The sequence below is a fragment of the Pogoniulus pusillus genome, chromosome 21, assembly GCF_015220805.1.
Source record: "Pogoniulus pusillus isolate bPogPus1 chromosome 21, bPogPus1.pri, whole genome shotgun sequence".
Lineage (NCBI taxonomy): Eukaryota > Metazoa > Chordata > Aves > Piciformes > Lybiidae > Pogoniulus > Pogoniulus pusillus.
Genome location: NC_087284.1, coordinates 12450712 through 12468121, shown reverse-complemented (window position 1 = coordinate 12468121; position 17410 = coordinate 12450712). Strand labels below are relative to the sequence as shown.

Sequence of the window (17410 nt, the reverse complement as noted above, 5' to 3'; positions counted from 1 at the left end):
GTTTAACCAACCTAGCAACACAACTTTACACATCATTCTAAAATGAGCTTCAGTCTTCATTTTCCTTCCTGCTTATGGAGGGATGCCAGTAACAGGCCCATCAAAGTGTACCAATCAAGAATCAGCTCTAGATGCAATTCTTCTTTCTACAGAAATCTGGACTTAAGGGGACCAATTTTAACAACTTTTAGGAAAGATGTGGGTAAAATGTGTGTGAAACTGCTTCATGCCCTAGCTGAGAGGTCTAACTGAATGAATAGGCATACATGTTGCTCCAAGCCTTTATAGTCAAAGAGGATCCTTCTAGGATTCCTCTGCATCTACTCACTCATGTTCAGGCCTTCCTGAGTACCTGGAGGCAGAACTGTGCAACGGATAAGCGTTTGCAAAATGGCCCTACCACTGCCAGGACCCCAAATTTTCAACTGTTCACCTCCATAAGACACAACTGCGCTGAAGAGAACTTCCTCTGAGATGCAGGAGCACTCCACACCACAGAAGCTGGGCACGCTGGACACCAGCAAGACAACACTAGCTAGATAAGGTGAAGCCTATGTGAAGGCTCATAGCAGGTTCTTTCTCAGAGGTGCAAACACACAGATTTTATTCACTTTTGTTGACAGGTGAACACCCTTGCTCTCAGTACTAACCACAATTTCTTTTGAAGTTCTTAACTGAAGTTAAGAGATGACCCAGGTCCGTATTCACACATCACACACCACAGCCTCTCTCAAATACAATAAATGAAAAAAAAGGGCAACAAAAAGCCCAGCTACAGAGTGAACTTCACTTGCACACACCACAAAAGCTCTTATTTTCCATGCCCATCCAAGAACACAAATTGTCTAAAGACTGAATACCAGCTCTCCACAAAAGGACCTCTGAGACCATCAGTGTGTCTCAGATCCCTGCCAGGCAGCCAGCTCCAAACAACCAGGCACTTGCACATAACAAAACTGCCCTCAGCTAGCTACAGCAATACAGTTAACACCCAGACAGACTTCTTTTCCTTGCATACCTACTCGTACAGGTCTCCGCAAAACGCACATGAAAACTTTAGTGGTAGGAAGGGAAAAATCAGTGGCTATGACTGCAAAGTGCCATGTTGCTAGCCAGAGACGAAGAGCACACAATCCAATGCTGAATGGCTGCCAGCAAGGAGGAGTCCCAGCTTAAGGCCTCAAAACTGCCTGGAAAGCTGTTGCCTGGCTGATTACATTCCTGCTGAAAGGGTAAGGCTGCAGAGCAGTGTGCGCAGCAGATTAGACACAGGGCTCCCAGCACCAGCAAGCAAAAGCTGCAGATCAGAACCACCACATGTGCTCTGCAAATACACCCTGGTTTGTACTCATACTGTAACGTGCCTTGGAGACATACAAATATCAAGCTAGAAAAATAATAGCTGTATTGATGAAAAGGTAGTGCACAATGCATGCCAAAATCCCTCTGAAATTAACTGGTCTATAAAACACTTTAACAACCAGGTGAAGGATGTGGTAAAACTCTCATTATAAAAAAAAAATCAAGTCAGGGCAGTGTTGCTGAAAAAAAGGGACAATTTGGCATTTGCAGTGTGTACAAGATGTCTTCATACACTTTCCTGATTTCTTGCCAGTAACTATTCAAAAAAGACCACTTAACAAGCAAACAGGTCTTCAGCACAACAAATAATAAAAAAGAGAGCAAAGCTTGTGCTATTTAAATATCATGAAACATTCTGCTAATCATGCACAGATGGAAGTACAGACGCTTCTGCCAGACGCCTTGTTCAGAAACTTTGCTCTATTTTTAATTATTTGATGCACAGAGGACCTGTTTGCTGATTAAAAGGGCACTGCCTTTAAAAGGACTCTATCAATATGGAATCTAATCTTGGTTTTAATGGAGAATTTTAGAAGTAGTAATTCATACCTCTGAGTTCCCCACACCATTTTTTTTCCACATCTTGTAAGCACATGGTGGGTTGTTTTTTCAGATGCTTCTCTCACCTTGTCTGTGCATAGCAAAAGCAAAACTAACCACACACAATCTACTCCTAAATACTCTGAGTAAATCCATTTGGAAAAATGTGTATTTTCCTGCGATATCCTTTAGACTTGTATCCTTTTTGGTGCTACTTATAAGATGAGGAGCTATCAATTTTCAGATAAAAGCATTATTTTTGACAGTTTTCTATTCAGTCGAAAGCCTAGTTATTGAAAAAACACATCATCTCCAAAATGAGCAACCAAAATACTTATTAAATCGTGGGGGTTTTAAAATCTACTATAATCATATTATCATTCCAACAGTCAGTTCCTGGCAAAAACACAGCAACACACCAAAAAAAAAAATCACCAAAAAAAACCCCAGCCCTCGCATTTTTTCACCTCATACCTTCTGCAAACTTCACTCATTCAGTGGGTACTTCATTCCTGTACTCCTCCACAGCACTCCAGGAATTTTTCCCTCACTGGATAGTCTCACTCAAAATGCACACACACAGTGTTCATCTTATTTTCTTTTTTTTTTCTGAATGAAGTGGTTTTCAAACATTATTTCTTGGTTTATCTTATATTTTATCTTGAAAGTTTTTCAACCTGTTACTACAGAACTCTGTAACTGGGTCAGAGTCATGGTAAGAGAACAACTGGAAGTCCAGGAAAAATTGCCCGAGCTGTTACTTTGTCCCATCAGTATGACAAATGAAAGCTGTATTATATTTTTAAAGCTTACTAACATTAACAATTTGAAGTGCTGCTGTTAAAGAATCCTTCGCTTAGCAGACCACACAATTCGATAACGAAGTACCAGTGACCCCATCATCCTATGAACAAATGACTCAAGGCTCGTGCTCAGGTACATAGAAAACAACAGAATGACTTTGCTTTTTCTTACAATGCTAGCATGTACTGTAATGCAAACAAATACATGCAATTAATTTGCTAAGAGACCAGCTGACAAGCCTGAAAAGCAAAATGCCTGCTGAAGAGACACTGCAGCTGGAAACCAGGGGCACACAGGACTGGGAAGTCCATGTTTGACCAGGGAAACAGGGACCTGCAGTGAAGCTGCAGTGAAGAAATAAAGGGGGATTTCCCATGAGGAGAAGGAAAAGGCTGTGTCAAGTAAAAGACTAGCCCAGGCACATCAGGGCCACAAAGCTCAGAATCCAGTTATGACTAATGAGGAAGGAAAAGAGGTAGATGAAACAAAATTCAAATTTGCAGTTACACAGAAAATTACTGAGGCACTGAAACCCTGTGAGCAGAAATGCATTTTTGACACAGAAATGCACACAAAAAAACAAGAAGCCAAAGAACAGGGCAACACACAACTGAAGTATTGTGCAGGTAACAAACTTGGCAATGGAGCTGTGCAAGTAGGTCAGATATTCAGCAGTGAGATCTGCTGAGCAAAGGAGAATCTCAGTAGAGGGGGTCTGAGGAGAAAATTTGGCCAGCAATAAAAGAGTAAAGTCTGGAAAAGGGTAACACAAGACAGATGAATGGAAGGGCAAAATACTGCTTAGGCTATATAAAGAAAGATCAGTCTACTTCACCAACACATCTACCTGAAGTATGTGAAGGAAAGGAAACACTTGAATGAGAGTTTTCTCCCTGTTTTCACTAGGAGGAAAAGCCAAGAACCTCATCAACAGACAAGGAGAAGGCTGAGATAGTAACTTCTTTATCTCAGTCTTCACTGGCAATCTTGACCTCTCCCCATCCCGAGGGAGACCACCAGGTGTGGACCAGGAGGGTAAAGGCCCTCCCACTGTAAGGGAAGATAAGTCCAGAACCACCCAAGGAACCACAACATATATAAATCTATGGGATCCAAAGAGACACATCCCAGAGTTAAGGAATTAGCTGATGTAGTTGCAAAGCCATTGTCCATAGTATCTGAAAAGTCCTGGCAGTCAGGTGAAGTCCCTGGAGACTGGAAGTAGGGAAACATTACATCCATATTTTAAAAGGGTAAAAAAGAGGACCCTGGAAATTGCCAACCTGTCAGCCTCACCTCTATGGCTACATAGATAATGGAGCAGATCTTCCTAGAAACTATACTGAACCACATGGAGGACAGTGAGGTGATTCAAGGCAGCCAGCATGACCTCACCAAGGGCAAGTCTTGCCTGACCAACCCAGTGGCTTTCTACAATGGTGTAACTACATCAGCAGACAAGGGAAGACCAACAGATGTCATCTGTCTGGACTTTCGTAAAGCCTTTGACAGAGTCCCCCACAACATCCTTCTAAGCTGGCGAGATATAGATTCGATGGGTGGACTGTCCAGTGGGTAGGGAGTAGTTTGGATGATCATATATGAAGGATAAGTGGTTATTGGGTCAATGTCCAAATGGAGATGGGTGACAAGTGGTGTCCCTCAAGGGTCTGTACTAAGACCAGTACTGTTCAGTCTCTTCAGTGATGATATAGACAGTGAGACTGAGTGCATCCTCAGCAAGTCTGCAGACAGGATACCATTCAGAGGGACCTGGGCAGGCCGGAGAGATCATCTGAGAAGAATCTCATGAGGTTAAATAAAGCAAAGTGCAAGGTCCAGCACCTGGGTCAGGGCAACACTCTACCAATATAGGCTGCAGCATAATGAAATTGAGAGCAGCCCTGCACAAAAGGCCTTGGGAGTAAGGATGGATGAGAAGCTGGACACGAGCTGGCAATGTGCGCTGGCAGCCCAGAAACCCAATCACATCTTGGGCTGCACCAAAAGAAGCATGGCCACCAGACTGAGAGAGGTGATTCTGCCACCCTGCTCTGGTGAGACCTCACCTGGAGTACTGTGACCAGCTCTGGGGCCTCCATCATACACGCATAACTGAACGGGTAGATTCAGGGAGACCAGTGGATGTAGTCTATCTTGACCTTAGCAAGGCCTTTGACACTGTCTCCCATGACATCCTAGTGAGCAAGCTCAGCAAGTGTGGGATGGAAGAGCAGATAGCGAGGTGGATTAGGAACTGGTTACAAGACGGAGTTCAAAGAGTGGTAACCAACGGTGCCAGGTCCAGCTGGAGAGCTGTAACTAGTAGAGTCCCCCAGGGATCAGTGCTGGGTCCGGTGCTGTTCAACATCTTCCTCAACGACACTGATGAGGGGACAGCAATGATGACACCAAACTGGGGTGCTTGGCTGATACAGCTGAAGGCTGTGCGGCCATCCCACGAGACCTGGACAGACTGAGAGCTGGGCACAGAGGAACCAAATGAGGTTCAACAAGGACGCACCTGGGAAGGAAAAATAATCTGCACCAGTACAGGCTGGGAGGTGATCTGCTGGAGAGCAGCCCTGTGGAGAGGGACCTGGGAGTGCTGGTGGATAACAAGTTATCCATGGGACAGCAATGTGCCCTGGTGGCCAAGAAGGCCAATGAGATTCTGGGGTGTATCAAGCAGATCCAGGATGGTTCTCCTCCCCCTCTACTCTGTCCTGGTGAGACCTATCTTGAGTATTGCCTTCAGTTCTGGGCTCCCCAGTTTAAGAGGGACAGGTTATCTGCCAGAAAGGGTCCAGCAGAGGGCTGCAAGGATGATTAGGGAACTGGAGCACATGCCTCATGAGGAGAGGCTGAGGGCCCTGGGGCTTTTTAGTCTGGAGAAGACTGAGAGAGGATTTAATAAATGTCTATAAATATCTGAGGGCTGGGGGTCAGGAGGCAGGGGACAGGCTCTGCTCACTTGCTCCCTGTGACAGGACAAGGAGCAATGGGTGTAAGTTGCAGTACAAGAGGTTCCACCTCAACACAAGAGGGAACTTCTTCACTACAAGGGTCACAGAGCACTGGAACAGGCTCCTCAGAGAGGCTGTGGGAGTCTCCTTCTCTGGAGACTTTCAAGGCCTGTCTGGATGCATTCCTTTGTGACCTGGGCTAGATTGTAGGGTCCTTCTCTAACAGGGGGGTTGGACTGTATGATCTCTTTGGGTCCCTTCCAACCCCTGACATCCTGTGTGCACAAGAAAGACATAGACCTGCTTGTCTGACCAAGTCTAAAGGAGAGCCACAAAGATGATCAGAGGGCTGGAGCACCTCTCCTTTGAGGACAGGTTAAGAGAGTTGGGGCTCTTCATCTTGGAGAAGAGAAGGCCTCAAGAAGACTTTGCAGTGGCTTTCCAGTATCTGAAGAGGACCTAAAAGAGGGATGCGGAGGGCCTATTTACAAGGTCTTGTAATGACAGGACGAGGAGTAATAGGTTTAAACTGGAAGAGGGGAGATTTAAACTAGATGTTAGGCAGAGGTTCTCTACAGCGATGGTGGTGAAACACTGGAACAGGTCGCCCAGGGAGGTTGTGGATGCTCCCTCCCTGGAGGTGTTCAAGGCTAGGCTGAATGAGGCCCTGAGCGACCTGGTCTAGTGGAAGTTGTCCCTGCCTATGGCAGGGTGTTGGAACTAGATGACCCCTGAGGTCCCTTCCAACCTAAACCATTCTATGATTTTAACAGCAAGGCTGATCTGCCAGCAACAGCCCAGAGGGCTTCAATACATCCCAGAGACCTCATGCCAGATCCCATGCTCTGCCACACAACATTTACACTCACATAGTTCCATTTATACCACCCAAGTACCAGCCTTTAATCTGCCACAGCCTTTGACCAAGCACCTGGGTGCAACACAGAACAGACACGGCTCACGTTAAACAAAACAAGGGGCATAAAAGCCTGGTCGCTGCAGCACAGGCTGCGCAGCACTACTGGTTTCATAGAGACGCTTTGGCTGAGCTGTATAAACAGCACCAAACACTGCAGCCAGCCAGCTGACAGCTCAGATGAAGGCACTTTCATAGCAGAGCTGCACATGTTGCAGAAGTGTGTCTTCGTTTGCATTTCTTCCATTCCACACAGCCAACGTGACACTCAGCAAGTGCGGCTCCTTAGGTAACAGGGGCATACTTGCCTGCTGCTGTTTGGCGTAGTTGAGGTGTTTACTACAAACCTTCTATGCAGCTCAGCTTTCCTTAGGGCTCTTTCTGGCTGTGCGCTTAAAAGATACCAACATCTGGATAGTACTGTCATGTAACAAATGTCACACTTCCACTCAGGAATTACTTTAATTCATTCTGTCACTACACGCTCTATCCCCTCTGAATCTGCTGCTGAGCTGCAATCCAAACAAACTGGAGGTGACCAACAAATGGTAGGACATAACCATGTTCATTTGTACCATTCTCACTGCCAAAGACCAAGCACCAGGACTGATTTATTATATCAACTTGTAGAACAAGATGGAGACATCTACTCTTCCTTCTGTCCCTTCAGTATTGTATTATCACATTTAAGATGCTATATAACATACTTTGTGTGAAATACAAACACATACACAGTGCAATTTTAAACTGTAAATTATTGATCCCTAAGATCCACTATCACCCTGTTCTACCTCAAACAGAACACAAATGAGTTACAGAGACATCACTGAAGTGTCACTTATCTCCCTATAATTTAATTAATCAACTGTCAACTTCACAAAGAAAATCACAAGTGATTTCCAAGACTGTGTCATTAACAACAAAAATATCAGGCCAGATCACAGCAGAGATCCAAGAAAATTTAGCAAGACTGATAAGCATGAAGCCTGAAACTCATCCTTGATTCAGAAAGGAGGCAGACAAGACTTAAGCAAAGAGGTAAAGCAGCTTCTCAGCTTTCCAGACTAGGAGATGCAAAGGCAAAGCATCCACCAGTTCATCTTTGGCTGTTCCATTAGTAAATGTTGTGTACAGAAGAGTGATGCTAACATGGCCCAGGGTAGCTGGTAGTGAAAAAAAGGAAGAGTCCGGAAGAGAAAAGAAGTAAGAAGTAATTAAAAATAAAAGAGGGATGTATTAGTTCTCTCATTTGTAATAAAGCAGGGGGTGGAAGGTACCATTTCATCTGGGTGCCAGGGAGACAGCAGCAGTTATCAACAAAGAAAGAAAACTCCACTGTACATTAATGAATTGGCTTTTGTTTGTTTGAAACCAGATGCTCAAACCTTAAGACATTAGTATGCCAGTATAAACTTGTGTTAACTGAAAGATCATGTTCATGATATGCACATGGTAGTGTTTTACTTGCTCAAATATTAAAAGAAATATCAGTTTTGCTGTGTGTATGGAGCCAAACATTTCACTCCAAAGTTCAATCTTGGTGAGGAGCAATACTGCCTCCTCTTGCTGAGGAAATACCCTGGGCCAAATCTGCAGTCCTTAGGCATAGTTTCTTTGGAAATTATTCTCTGTCTCTGGGGAAATGCTGCTATACCCAAAGAGAAAGGAAAACAGAGGGTAGGTTGAACAATTCCACAGGTGGACAGACCACCTCTGAGCAACTGGTTGAAGATTAGCCTAAACCACCATCATTAGACAGTCTCTTGCCACCATAAAATAAATATGCTGGGGCTGATGATGCAGGTCCTTCCACTGTGGCTGTAATACTTTGTAGAAGGAACTGTCAAGAAACAACTCCCGGGTGTGCAAACAAACCTTACAGGTCACAGGTGGGGCATTATGCTCATGGCCATATTCCTTTTCTGATTCACACGTAGAATTTTTTGTTTCTGCAGTGCCCATACGGCACTAAGTGAAACATCTTGAGTCACTAAAAAACTAAACAGGATTGAGAAAAACAAAAAAAAAATTAAAAGTGGTTCAATGACCTTCCATTGGGTTTTAATTGCTTCTTTTACTATGCTCCCTACTTACTGCACTTTATGAAATGCAAAACTTTATCTGTTTAAGATATGACACATTCTGTAAGGGGAAAAAAAAAAACAAACCCAGGAAGAAAAAGGGACCTTATCATAGAATTGTCAGGATTGGAAGGAACCTCAAGGATCATTTAGTTCCAGCTCCCCTGCCATGAGCAGGGACAGCTCACACTAGATCAGGTTGTTCAGAGCCACATCCAGCCTGGCCTTGAAGACTTCCGGGGATGGGGTTTCCACCAACCTCCCTAGGCAACTCGTTCCAGTGTCCCACCACCCTCACAGCGAAGAACTTCCTAACACCTAAGTCTCCCCTCCTCTAGCTTGGATCCATTCCCCCTATCCTATCACTACCTGACATCCTTTCTTGTAGGCCCCCTTCAGATACTGGAAGGCCACAACGAAGTCTCCTCGGAGCCTTCTCTTCTCCAGATTGAACAGTCCCAATTCTCTCAGCCTGCCCTCATAAGAGAGGTGCTCCAGGCCCTTGATAATCCTTGTAGCCATTCTCTGGTCATGGTCCAGCACGTCCGCATCTTTATTGTAATAGAGGTTCCAGAATTGGACACGATACTCAAGGCAGGATCTCACCAGAGTGGAGTAAAGGAGGAGAATCACCTCTCTCGACCTGCTGGCCACACTTCTCTTTGTGCAGCACAGGATACAGTTGGCTCTCTGGGCTACAAGTGCACACTGGTGGCTCACGTTGAGCTTCTCATCTGCCAGCACCTCCAAGTCCCTCTCCCCAGGGCGGTTCTTGAGCCTGTCAGTGCTCGGGCTATATCAGTGCTTGGAATTGCCCAACCTGGGCGCAGGACCTTGCACTTAGTCTTAGATTCTATTATATTTTTTCATTTTAAAAAATTAAATAATCACTCAAGCTACAGCAAACATCCACACAGACAGAGAGTAATTGTGCTCATATTTGGATTCTGTAATTCAAGTCACCTTTGATCAACTTGATTAATATTCTTTTCAAAAGATTTTATAGTTGGTGTACCTCATGAACACAATTAAAGTAAATTAATCTGTTCTGATTTCTACGTTTCATAAAATTACTGTTCTGGTGATTAATTCTACAAACCCCACATGTAACTATGTACAAATGCATTTTTCCCATTGATAAAACAAGCCTGTGACACAGCTTCTAGTACTTGCCAAGAGATACCATTGTGAGTATCTAATAAATCAGCAAGTCTGATGATGCAATGTCATGTGAGCTAATATGCAAAATACTACACTTTTTTATTCAAGTAAAAAAAAAGTAAGCTAATCCTCAAACCAGCTCAGCTAAAATGCAGTTTTTCAGGTACTGTTATGATTTGAGAGATAATGCCACCAGTTAGTTAAAGTGACTGCAATTCATCCACAAACCTTCTTCCACTGAAGTCAATAGTAAAATTTTAATCCAGTTTAATAGCGTAGTTTCACACCATTGAATTTCAGAGACACTGGGTCTGGATAAGACCCATCTGACTCATGATCTGCAAGAAAGACTCACTCTGACCTTACCAGAACTGCCATGAGCCAGCTGATGTCACTTCACCCCATAAATCCCCTCGCCTGGCGCTGTAGCTAAGCACCGCTGAACTCAGGTACCCTCTAGGAACACTGCGATGTTGTAATGAGCAGTGAGACTTGTAATGCATTCCCCAGCCAGAAACAGGGGTTGCTGTGGTCACTAGAGTAAAAGAATATGAAAAGGGATTGGGGAAGGGTAAAAAGGCAGGTAACAGTAGAGAAAAAACAGCAATCATTTAAGTATCTCATACGAAAACAATGCAACGATCCCCAGTACCAGCTGAACTGTGAAAAGGATATTACAAGAAACAGTGGGGAGTTTTAAAGAGCAAAAATTTCCTTTAAAGTGATTGTTTCAGTGGAGAGGAGAAACGGTACACAGAAGATAACTCTGATATAAGCTTTTGCTTTTTACTGCCTAAATCATGTTACATTTTGGGTTGGGTTTTTGGAGAAATGATGTATTTAACATCCTGTTTGCAGTGGAAGAGTAATCCAAACCCTCTTCTTTTCTTTGGCAAATGCTGCACAATCGCTCATGTTAAACTTACCCTTAGCTACAAACTGTTAATATGTCTTACTGTGGTTTCAGGGTTCCTATGGCAAGGCCAACCAGCATTTAGAAAACAATGATATCCCCAGGCCTGCACTATAGTTTCTGAAGCACAGATTAAGCACGGTATTCTGCTCAACAAGCTCATCACTGTTAAGTAACTCATCAGAAAATAAAGAGGGAATTATCAAATGGGAATTGCCAAGTAATTAGTTCTCTGAAGCAGATGACATACAACTGTTAAAGGGAGGGGCTTCCCTGTTAGTCATATGTCAGAGTGGAGCCTACTAATCTGTAAATAAAACGCATTACACGTGATTAGTGCTATGGGGTTTTAAGTGCTACTGGTACATGGAGAATAAACTTACAACTAGTGGAATAACCTACCAGGATTTTTTTTTCTTTTATCTTACACCAAGCAGATTCTCAAACCATTCTGGCTCTACTTGCTGCCAGGCTATCTAGGGAAAGCTATGAATACAGCACCAGTACCAGACAGGGGATACACTGAAGGGCTTAGGGAGAGGAGAAATGCATTTAGTATCATACTAATCTGAAAAGTCACTCTCTACTTAGCTACAACATGTGGAATTGAAAAGAAACCACATCAGTGTGAAAATATTCACTAGCATAACATTTCCAAGCACAGTAAAGGAGGATTGAACCTGCTTTTTGTAATTATCCTTCTTTAAAGCCTGACTTTCTTTCAAGTTAAATTTACAAAACTACAGGGGCCTTCATGCATGGGTACCTGACAAACAAAAATGTGGCAACAGTCACAACCACACTCCAGTATGAGTGAGAAACTTCAACATTTGTACTTTTTATACAGCGAAGAGTGACTCAAATTCTTGAATCAGGTGTACAGCTAGGCCCAAAATAGGTGGATCACTGCTAAGTAACTGATCAGAAAATAAAGAAGGAATTATCAAACCTAGAGTTTGTCTTCATTGCATTATTACACCATGAGAGAACCCTCAGTCCACACGTTCAAATCCAGAGGCTGCCACTCGGGATATCTTTCAACCAAAACTATACTACTGGTATCGAGGCATGGCAAAACCCACCAGCACAAGCCTGCCCAACACAAGTGGCCAAGGGAGAGGGCAGGAGGAGGGCAAGCACAGATGCTGTGACTTTTACTCAACTGCACATCACAGCCAGTCATCTCACCACTTCCAGCCCTCAGCCTGCATACATCTCTGTAATAGACTGACACCTGAAAGCCCAGACCTCAATGCTAGCAAGTTGTAGTGCATAGGACAGGAAGTCTCTTACTCTACTTGCAGATATCCCTTTTAGAAAACACAAGTTGGAAAGCAAATCAAAGCTCAGTTAGAATGCTACACTTACCTCAATTTACACTTCAGACAGTGTTACAAAACTTTCAGACACCAGACCTTCAGTATCTGCTGAAGGTACAGAGCAAAAGCATGACAGGTCACAGCAGAGGTGACGGGACTACAAAGCCCCACTTCTAAGACATTAGTCTGCACTCACATCATTTAATTTACCTTCAAGTTACAAAACAAACAGATTAAAAAAAAAACAACACCAAAAAACTTCTAGTTACTACTCAATTATATCTAGTTTACATCTCTATTTCACCTGTGCTCTTAAGATGCTCAAAATCTCCATCACTTGCCTTCTTTTAGTCCCACAGCCATTGTAGGCACTCATAAACAGTATGAGGGAAGAAATAAAACTAGCTATGGTGAAAGGGCACCCAAAAGGCAATCAAAAAGCCACCACAGGACACACTAACACAAAAATACATATATCTTTTTTAATGTTCATTACAAAGTATAGTAAAAGGGCAGACTGTTGTCCATTTACAGAGAGAGCAGTATCAGAAGTCTGCATAAAACAGAAAGCAGGTCTTATTTAAAAAGTAAGTCACATTAGGTGGTGTAGACATACACATGGGAAACTCAAAGAAAAATTTCTTACAAGTGAGCTGCAGCTGTAAACTCCAAACAACACTACATTATGATTAACATATATCAGGTAACTCGACGGTGGAAACAATTAAAGAGAACTCCTCAGTTGTTAAGATGTTCAGAGTGTCATGCAAAGTCCTCTCAACACAACTTTGTAAAAGAAAGCATTGAGTCATTTGCCTACGTGGAAGGAGGCAGTGCATGTTCTGAACAAATAACAATAACTGTTTTGTAGAGTAGGCTAAAATTAGCTGAAGTCATGATTAAAATAAAAATGCTATATCTCTGTTTATTTTTACTAATCCCTATGTTCTTAGGCAGGATGCTCAGCAAGCTTTTTGAACGGGAAGAATAAAATACCTGGAGCTCACACTCAACAGCAGCCTTACTCCCTGAAGCCATGAGACTCCTCATGCAAGTAAATCGCTGAACACACATGTATGGCCCACCATGAGGATCACGATAAGGTTTCTGAGATCTGATTTCAGATGTGTTCAAATGCATCTAAAGTTTGGTCTCTAACAGACTCTATGGTAATAACCCAAATCTGCCTAAAAGGGAGCAGGGCTGTTACCACCTTCACTCCAAAACAAATGCAAAAGCCAGCAAGATGAGGGGGTCTCAGCATGTGATGGTCTTGAGGTGTGACACTGATCTGTGGCTGCTTGCTGCACGGTGCCAGATCACATTTCTTTCATGTGTTACTACTGTGAGCTCACACCAGCTCCATCCAGTGACAGAGAGATCGCTTGTAATAAGGCAGCCTTTACTCCATAGCTTTTATCTCAGTTTTACAGTGGGTCTGAATTTGATTGTTTCTTATAGAAAAATGAGAACTAATGGCTAACAGAGGCACCCCAACTGCAGTGACTAAAATGTCCAGTAAGAGAAAGAAGCCAAAATAAATCTGACCAAAAGTCCACAAACCCACTATACTTTAAACTGCAGAGGCATTAAAAAAAACAGCATAGTACCATATTCCTGTCATGCTTCTGCTCCAGACTCAACTAGGTTATTTTTTTAATCCAAAGAACATCTAATACATTCTTTCTCATGTGATCACAGGAAATGCCAGACACTAAAATATTCAAGGTGACAGCAATACATTGTGGGTAACACAATCTGATTATTCATAGCATTTGACCAATACTCCATAAACAATTACTTCTCCTAATTAAGAGATATAAGCCTTTTCTGGAGTAATCACTTCTGCAAATAAAATTCATTTCATACAGCCCAAGCTAATTCTGAAAAAAAAAATTAAATGCTAGGTGGAAATTAGAACATTTCCTTCTACTCCTCCTCCCAAGTCAATAGCTGCTACTAAGTCAGTTGTCTTCCACAACTGGAAGACAATGTGTCAGCAGCACAAATTTAACGTGGTTTTTCACTCTCAAGAAATTCTTACTGCTCTGAACAGATGTAGCAGCCACCATCTACCCCTACCTTTCAGGCTTATTTGCAAACTGTAACAGGCATGTCTTTGCATGCAACTACTTGCTGAGGCAAGTTCCCTAAACAGCATAGCACCCTTCCCCATGGCCACAATAAATTGTGTATAATGTGCTGCACGCTTCTCTATGACAAGCTGTATACATAAAAAAAGTTCTTTTGCAACAGAGATTTTCTGATCTGCTCCTCATAAATGGAGCACTCTAGTAACTGAGTTTTCTGGTTGTAAAAAAAACTCTTCCTTTGATTTTCTGCAAGTAACTGCTACATTTCATCTTCTTTTATTCAAAAACATATGCAATTGCCTTAAAACCTTCTATCTTTTCCTTCTAAGCATTAGCAGTATTGCCAATCCCAGGCACTCAAAAATTGTATCACAGATCTAAAAAACCAGGGTAGCTTAAGTGACAACCAGATTAAGAAAATAAAATAAAAACCCACGTTCTTTTTATTGGCAGCATGATTGCTGAATCTTGAGTCTGGGTCTCTTCAAGGTGCTCTCCACAATCACATGGAAAGGTAGGAAGAGGAGAGGGAAAGAAGACTGACATATGTGCACTATTACATCCCCCATTTCAGAGATAAAAAAATAAATCAGAATTTAAACCACTCCTCAGACCAGAGTAAGACACCCAGGCAGCTCAGTAGCGACTTGTTATGCTGGGAACTGTTCTTACACCAGACAAAACTTTGTATACAGAAAGAACTTGGAATACTGGAAAAGTGATGCAAGCTGCAAGCAACAAGAACTACTAAGAAGTTCATACTACAGTAAGGGTTTATGCAGTTTTATGCGAGGCAGTTCACAACAAAAACCAAAGCCTGGAAACCTTTTCATTCATACTATCACCTTTTAGTAACTGAATATGCTCTGACCTGCGGTGAGCACAAAACCACTCATCTGGAACCCACTGTCCTGTAAGTCACCGAACTGAGTCACCAGAGTTAATGGAGTTTTTCTAACCAGAGATTCTCAAGGACCTCTACTGCCAGGCAAGGGAAGTACAAATGTATCACGAGGAGGTAATCATATAGATACTGGTAAGGTGTCCACGCTGATTAAAGCCCAGAGGAGACAGTGTATGCTTGTTACAGAAAATAAAAAGCATTATATTCTCACCTTATTGGCAGTGCATATCTGGTGAAGACAAGAACGAAGGTGGTCACTGTCTTAGAGGGGTCAAGAATAAATTCACAGCTTGTATTGCTTGCCCATCTGGCTTGGCCTGCAATGTGACTGTTGACCCAGGAGTTGAGGAGACAGAAATCAAAAAAAAAAAAAAGAAACAAAAACAAGAGCACAGTTAAGAATCAAATCATTTACAACATGCTAAGGCATCCTAATGAAGACTAAGAGAGAATGCTTTTGCTGTTATTCAAGCACAAAAAAAAATATAGATTTAATCCTGCAGACAGAGCACATACAGTGGAAAGCAGAGCCCATTTATTCAAACTGAGTGCTCTTTTCCTAAATGGGATCTTAATGAGGTGAAGAATCATAAGTGAGTTGAGATGGCTGTCTTCACTGCCAACAGAACATATTTTACTTGAGGAGGGGCATTATCAAGAAAACATACTGCTGCAACTACTTCTATCAGGTGAAAAATCATCAGTCAGTGCAACACTACCCTGTGCACTGCTTTGTCACTAACAGTAACATGCTGGAGCCCATGCATATTACTGAAAACTCCTTATTAACATACGTAAAAGAAAACCCTTCCAATGTGGGTTGGTTTTTTTTTTTCTATTTCTGTATTTTTTCTCAATAAAATTACAAAAAGAGCCAGCATTGACATTTCTGCTGACATCACATATAAAACAAAATATATTGTTGGTTGTTGGTTTTTTTTTTCACTTGGAGACTCACCAAATATTTTTATTACCCTTGAAACAATAAAAGGATTTAGTGGGACCATTTTCTCCCTCACTGAGAAGCATTTCTGTTGTTTTGGTTTATGAGCATACTTACTTGTTCCTATTTATGGAAGGATTTACACAGATACTTAACTCTAGATAGGTTCTTTAATCAATCCTCATTCAGCAAAACCCTCACTGGACATGCACTAAAGTAACTTTGCAGACTGGGACCAATGCACACAGGCAGCTGTGTACAGCTTCGGGGGGGGGGGGGGGGGGGGGGAAATGAAGCCTTACATTCTCAACACATGTGCTGAGATAAAAAAGGAATTACGGTCACCGATCTGTTTTTTATCTGTTTCGAGAGTTAGGAGTCTGCAAAGTTTCTTACGTTTTAAAATACTGATCAGGCAGCAGCTCAGTCAAAAGCAAGAAAAAAACAATCTTCAACGTTTTTAATATAAAGAATGTGAGCTACTGAAGAGGAGTCCAAAATACAGCACGGTTGTCCAAATAACTATTTATTTACCACACTTACAAGCCTTGCATAAAATTAAAGGATGAGGTCAGGATTTTCAGTTTGCAGTGCCTAGGCTACTGAAGTCACTGGAATATACACTTCATTTCTTTGCAATGAAATATTTACCTGTGCCAAGCCTGCAGTACTTTTGTTTCTTGTACTAATTATATACGTATTTCTTGAAGCAGAGCTGGTTACAGCAGTATCAGAAGAGACCTACAACTACATCTGTCATCTGTCCCCTATGAATTGTACACATTGTACCTGTATGGTCCCTCCAAAGCAGCCAAATCATTCACAACCTGTACACTCAGCTAAGGCTGTCACACGGCCTGACTTCTCTCAAGTGGCATCACACGCTGGAGTAGGTTTGCAGCCAGCCAGAGCCTCAGACCATTTACGCTATTCTGACACACATTTCCTTCAGAGCCTGCCATGCTTCTTTATTGCATTTCCCCTTACATTAGTACACCACAACAAAAGCAGCACACTGCATGAACGGTGACAACAACAACCCTGACTGCCATCTACTAACACATGGGGCTAAACTTCAGCAAGGGGAAAATCAGGCCTCGATTTTACTTTACTAAGCCACATTACTAAAACAATGGAATTTTAAATGCTCATATTTAAATCCTGAGTTGCTTTTCAGCTGATGGCATTTGAGTGTCTATTTTTTTAATTAACAGGAAACCAGGTCACTGGATCTATTACATAAAAAAAAAATGTTAAGTGAAATTCCAGGTCTCTTGTAAATGTCTTTTAAAACAAGACTAGGGTTTATTTTCAACCTTTCTAAATGAACTCAATCAGGCCAGACAGGTGAGGGAGAAAAGTTATGCTGTTTTGTTTTCAAAAAGTCTTTTAACTATGTATATATGGC

General features: G+C 42.3%; 1 protein-coding gene across 8 annotated transcripts in view; it reads right to left on the bottom strand.

Moving 5' to 3' along the window:
• The window catches only part of ATXN1 (ataxin 1), a 234074-nt gene that overhangs the window by 212342 nt on the left and 4322 nt on the right, over nt 1–17410 (bottom strand). For 7 of the 8 annotated variants that reach the window (XM_064160978.1, XM_064160979.1, XM_064160980.1 and 4 more), the window contains exon 2: nt 15271–15387. The exons of the other annotated variant lie outside the window; for it this stretch is intronic. The gene's annotated coding sequence lies outside the window, so the exon portion shown is untranslated. The remainder of the gene's footprint in view (nt 1–15270; nt 15388–17410) is intronic. 8 annotated transcript variants of the gene reach the window in all.